General features: G+C 30.6%; 1 long non-coding RNA gene across 1 annotated transcript; it reads left to right on the plus strand.

Moving 5' to 3' along the window:
- On the plus strand, positions 1 to 3687 carry LOC107625038 (uncharacterized). Its single transcript, XR_001617047.3, has 4 exons — positions 1 to 521; positions 1073 to 1246; positions 2415 to 2486; positions 2590 to 3687. It is a non-coding gene; the product is annotated as an uncharacterized LOC107625038 (long non-coding RNA).
- The last annotated feature ends 3054 nt before the right edge of the window (positions 3688 to 6741 follow it).

Raw genomic sequence — 6741 nt, forward strand, 5'->3', positions numbered from 1 at the left:
ATTCTCAAGTTGCCCTGTGTTCTTCTCTCCTCTTCCTATCCCTCTCTCCCTGGAGCCCGATCTCTCTCATCTCTCTCACTGTGGCGACGCACTCAAGCTCTCTTCCTCTCTCGTCTCTCTCTGTCTCCGGTCTGTCACTCAAGGTCGTCATCGCTCTCCGTGTCGTCACCCTCTCGCATTCAGAGGAGGAATTGGAAGCTATGAGTGTCAAGAGTTTGATTTAGTAACTGTATAGCTTCCAATTCCTCCTCTTTTTCCTGCACATCCAGTTTGAATGCTCGCATTCAGTCGCGCTCGTCATCGCCGGCGGAAGCAACAGGTCCCGGGACTGGTCGTCGTCGCTCTCTGTCTCATCGTTGTCTTGCACTCAGTCGCGCGCCTTTGTGGCGCTCGTCGTCGCCGGCGGCAGAAGCAGCAGGTCCCAGGCTGGTCGTCGTTGTCGCCGTCAACTTCCTCCTCACCGTCAGCTTCCTCCCCGCGGTCTTCGTCCTTCGCGTAACCAGAAGCTGCTTTCCGATTTGGTGAGTTCCAACAAATTTACCTGTTCTTTCTTTTACAGTTTTGTTGCTGTAATTATCACCGCACTCTGATCTTGTTGCTGAACGTTGAATGTGTTGCTAAAAATATCACTGAACTAGGGTTTTGTTGCTGAAAATCATCACTGACATGAATTTGTTACTGATTATCATTGAACCTTAAATAATTTGTTGCTGAAAATCATCACTGACATGAAATTGTTACTGATTATCATCACTGGACCTTGAATTTGTTGCTGTCTTACTCAAATAATTTGTATTCTTTATTTTGCTTTTGAATGCTAAACTGTTCTAAAGTATACTATAGATTAGTGAAGAAGATGTAAGTACCCATAATCACCTTGGATCTCCACTTCAGTATATATGTATGTTGATAGATGATTCTGATGTTTACTTGAATTGGGTGAAGTTGGAAGTTATTGTTAAAGCATTGAAATGACTTGAAATAGACATGGATGTTGAGGAGGTGATCTCTTTCTCTCCTCCTTTCCTTACTACTAGTTAGTGACTTGAGTTACGGCATGGTTTTATACTAGGTGCGGTCCATGTCAATTCATGGTTCCCATTCTTGATGAAGTGAGCACTCGCCTTAAGGACAAGATCCAGGTAGTCAAGATTGATTCTGAGAAGTAAACTGCGATCACAATTACAGGATTGAGGCCCTGCCAACCTTCATCATCATCAAGGATAGAGAGCCCTTCGATCGATTTGTGAGTTGCTTTTTTGGTTTGGAATGTTCTTAGATGAGGGCTTCTCTTGCCTTGTTAGTTTTGGTGGAATTTTGAAGGTGATTTATAAATTAGTTTAGTAAAGAGGTTAAGACAGCATTCTAATATCACTTATTGTTGAATATAGTCGACTTGCTAGTTCCAAATTAGGACCGGATGTTTGCACATTCATTGTCTCTAAAACTTGTTCTTGTTGACTTTAACATAATGAAAACATGCTTTGCTTACAAGGTTAAGAATCTAATAAGTGCATCTGTTCAAGAATGTTTAAGACCTTAGTCTGTGGTTGATAGCATAAAATGGTAGCATTATCTTTGATTTTCTAGTAGATTGTCACCTATGTTATCTTCACACTCCTTTTGTATATATAACTCTAAATATATTGAAGTTATACCATTATTTTAAATGTTAAGAGAGCTTCTCTTGCTGAATATATTTACTTGAAAGTTCCCTTAGTGCCCACCAATTTTTTAACACAAAATAGAGTTCTCATGTTGAAGCTGCATCATATATTTTGTTTATTTATAGTTTGCATGATCTTTTTTTATTTATTTGGCTGGTTAGTTTAGTTGATTTTATATATTCTCTTTTTATAATTCTTGAAAACAGTGGCCAGAAGACTTTCTAGTTGAGTTTCAAAGTCTAAAAGTAGGCTTCTCTGTGAAAATGGATCATGAAATTGTTAACTGATTATCAATTTACAAACAGGAGGTTACATCATGACAAGGATATAAATTGTAAATTAGTTAGGATTAATATTAGATGAGAAGAAATGAAGAATATCTGTCTAGGAAAATGTAACTCTTTCCCAACTTGCACATTTCATCTTTGTGCAATTACAATAATTATTTTCAATAGTTTGCATAAATGTATATCTCTCAATCACCTATGCAATGTCAAGCATTTGTAGTTTAATGTCCATTAAATTGATATAATCCATGAGTTTCTATTTATCAGATTTTCCATTCCTTCAAAGTTCATATTACCAGTTATTAAAAGAATCAACACCACTTATATTCATGTATTCAATTATACACAGTAATTGTCGTTTATGCACCTAAAAGTAAAGAATACGTCTTATTGGTGAGCTCATAGGACTAAGGTTCTTTGATGTTAAATATAATACAGAAATTGAAATACTATTCTGCAGTAGAAACCAACGCTATAATGGAGCAAAAACAAGGCTGATGAGAAAATGATGCGTAAGGCCGAACAACAGAAGGTTATTCCCTTTCTCATTTTAAATACATTTGGATGTCTACTATTGTTAATCCAGTTTCGTGTGTCCAATTTATTCATTGTGCCATTTGGGAGTTGAATATTAGAGGGAAAAGGAAAAACTGGATAGAAGAATTCATGAACTATAATGACAACTTGACGAAAAAGAAGCATTGGAATTGGAAATTGTGCGTCTGAGAGGAGCTGTTGAAGTAATGAAACACATGGAGGAGGATGAATGAGAGGAGAAGAAGAAACTGGAAGCAGTTGAAGTACTTAATCAAACTCTTGTCATCAAGGAGTAAAACCAATGATGGTAAGAGTTTGATTAAGTACCTCAGCTGCTTCCAATCCCTCCTCTGAATGCGAGACGGCGACGACTGACGACACGGAGAGCAATGGCGACCTTGAGTGCGAGACTGGAGTGATAAACCGCTATTTTACGGTTTATTTTGTACTGAATTGAATTAATTTTATCCATTATTCTTACACTTATTCATATAATTCGCATGTTTTATATTTTCCTTCCTGATTTTGTGTTATGATTGAAAACATGCTTTTTTGGCTTTAAATTTGCTAATTTTAATATTCTCTTATTACCATTCGATGCCGTGATATGTGCATTAAGTGATTTCAGGTTTTCCAGAGCAGGAATGACTTAGAGGATAGAAAGGAAGCATGCAAAAGTGGAAGGAACACAAGAAATCAAGAATTTCAGCATCTGGTAACGACGCGCACGCATGGGCGATGCGTACGCGTGACCAGGAATTTGTTCACTGACGCGTACGCGTAGTTGACGCGTACGCGTGACAGAGTGTCACATGCTGCATCAAACAGAAGACGCTGGGGGAGATTTCTGGGGTGTTTTCGGCCCAGTTTCAAGCCCGAAAATGAAGATTAGAGGCTGCAGAGTGGGGGGATCATTCATTCACACTTTCATTCACATAATTTTAGGTTTAGATGTAGTTTTATAGAGAGAGAGGTTCTCTCCTTTCTCTAGGTTTTAGAGTTTTTTAGTCTTGTTTCTTTTCAATTTCAGAATTCTACCTTGCTTTAATTTAGTTTTTTTCTACTCTTATTTGTTCCAACATTTTAGTTATCTACTTCTCTTATTGATTCCTTTATTTTGCTAATTTAGTTTATGAACTCGTGTTACTCTCAACATGTATTAATGCAATTTATGTTTCACGGTTCTTATTGTTCAATTGCCTTGTTATTGTTATTTCCTTGCTTTGGTTAGTCTTAGATTTTGCTATGTCTTGTTAGTTTTCTGTGTTTTTATATTATGCTTTCCAAGTGTTTGATAAAATGTTTGGTTGGATTTTAAATTAGATTTTTATGTTCTTAATTTGGATTCATCAATTAGAGACTCTTGAGTTATCAAAATTTTTTTGTTGATTGGTGATTGAAAGTTGTTAGTTGGCTTGAGATTCACTAACTCTTATCTTTGATGAAACTTGTGAGCTCAAGTTGAATTGCTCACTTGATTTACCTTCAATTGTTAGAGATTAACTAAATAAGAGCAATTTGTAATTACCATCATAATTGATGATGATAATGAGGATATGAATTCTAATTCTCAATCATTGCTAGGATTTTTTCTTAGTTGTTATTTTATTTCCTTATTATTTACATTACTTGTTTCTTATTATAAAATTCAAAAATATACTTTTCCATAACCAGTTATAAGTACACTTCTCTGCAATTCTTTGAGAGACGACCTGAGGTTTAAATACTTCGGTTAATTTTATTGAGTTTGCTTAAGTGACAAACAATTTAAAATATTGATTGAGGTTTAATTGTCGATTTAGACTATACTTACAACGCGATAATTTTTGTAAAAATTTTTACCGACATTTTTCCTCCGTCACGGAGACAGAAAGAGACTGGGGACGAGAGAGGGAGAGAGCTTGAGTGCGACGCTTCAGTGAGAAAGATGAGAGAGATCAAGCTCCTGGGAGAGAGATAGGAAGATGAGAGAAGAATAATACAGGAAAACCTTGAGAAAATGAAGAAAAATGTTTGATTTTTTTTTTTTGAGATGGTGTTTAAAGAGAGGGTTTCTTTTTCTTTTTTACCATCAGAATCTTAGATGAAGAACAATCTTTTGATTTTTTTTTATTCTCAAATATGTTTTTGTTTTATTATTTAAATTATTTGAAATTTAAAAATATATTTGGTTTAATTTTAAAATTTAATTGATTTAAAAGAGTATTTTTGTCTAATAAAAAAAGTAAAGATATTTATGTTTTTTTATAAAATTAAATAAAAATATTTTTATTTCTATTAAATTATAAAGATGTTTTCGTAAAAATAATGATATAATATATATTTTTTTAAAAAAAATTAAATGTTGATATGGATAATATATTTCATATATCCTATTTTTATTTGTTTAAATTTTTTTCGTAGCGGTATGTATGAATTTATCGAATCAATCACCAAATTTAAATGATAGAAAATATACATTATCCTATTTTTAAATAATAGAGATGAAAAAAATATATAAAAATAATTATCATAAGAGTAAAATATATTTTTGTCTTTTAAATTACCTAAAATTGTTAAAATACCTCTAATATTTAATTTGATTTTTTAAATAATTAAAATAAATTAATTATTTACTAATTTATATTTTTTTAAAAATATTTATATCTTTTTTCTTTTATTACTTATATTATTACCATTGCATTTTATGTCGTCCTTAACTACTCTTCTATAATTTTTGGTGACTGTCAGCAAAAATGAAATAGATTTAATTTTTTATTTTTACACATACTATTACCAAAAAATAGATTAATTTTTTTCTCCCACATTTTTTCAACTACTGCTAACGAAAATGGTAAAAAAGAAAAAAGATTCAATTTTTTTCTATTTTCACTTGTAGTAATAAAAAAATATGAGACAAAATTTTTTATCTATTTTCACTAGCAGCTTTTGCAGTCTTTTACTGCAAAAATAAAACTAAATATACAAATGAATATTCCAATTTAAATGGATAAATAATTTTTTTAGAGAAAATTCCACTCCACTCTCCTACGAGATGCTAAAATGACAATTCCCTCCTCTCTATTTATAAAATGTACATTCCCCTCCCTTATAACTTTTAAAAAACCTTCTCTTTAATCTATTTTAATTTTTTTGTGTTAACTAATGTTAACTTTATCCATTTTTCAAAAAAAAAATATTTTTTACAAAAATACTCTTTAGCAAAAATTTTATTTTTTTGTCATTAAATTTTGCTTACCAAAATATCCTTTAATAAAAATTTTTTTATTGATTAAATTATATTTTCATCATAATATTTTTAAAAAATTTAATAATTAAATTATTTTTTTCTAAGATACCGTTCAATAATTTTTTAATTATTAAATTAGGATTTTACCAAAATTTTTGTTAATATTTTTTTATATTTTACTATTAATTTTTTGATATCAATATATATTATTATAATATTAAAAAAATTTTAGTAAAATTATTTTTCAATATTAATTGTTATACATATTAACAATGGTAAAATTTTTTTATTTAATGTTAAAATAATATACATTGATATAAAAAAATTTATAGTAAAATATAAAAAAAATGTTAACAAAAATTTTGATAAAATTATAATTTAATAATTAAAAAATTATAGAAAGATATCTTAAAAAAAAATAATTTAATTATTAAATTTTTTAAAAAATATTTTGGTAAAAATATAATTTAATTAATAAAAAAATAATTTATTAAAGAGTATTTTGGTAAGCAAAATTTAATAACAAAAAAATAAAATTTTTGCTAAAGGGTATTTTTGTAAAAAATAATTTTTTTCTTGAAAAATAGATAAAGTTAACATTAGTTAACACAAAATTTAAAATAGATTAAAGATGAGATTTTCTAAAAGTTATAAGGGAAAAAAATGTACATTTTATAAATAGAGAGGATGAGAGTGTCATTTTACCATTTCGCAGGAAAGCGGAGTGGAATTTTCTCATTTTTTTATTTAAATGAAAAAAAAAGCCATTCTTTTACCCAAACTACAAAAAAATAAATCTTCACACTTCACAGTTAAGGCTGGCAATTCATACCCTACCCGCATGTATTCAATCCGGTCCAATTCGTTCGGGTAGGATAGACTACCCAATCCGCTACAAATATGATAGGGTACGATCAGGGTATGCTTGCGGATAGGGTAGAGTACAGGTTTAGGGTGTACCCTACCTTACCCACACCTCATATATATTTTATAAAAATTAGGTATATAGTGAATCACAGTG

The sequence above is a fragment of the Arachis ipaensis genome, chromosome B2 (genome assembly GCF_059453495.1).
Source record: "Arachis ipaensis isolate K30076 ecotype BB chromosome B2, ASM5945349v1, whole genome shotgun sequence".
In the NCBI taxonomy this organism is placed as follows: Eukaryota; Viridiplantae; Streptophyta; class Magnoliopsida; order Fabales; family Fabaceae; genus Arachis; species Arachis ipaensis.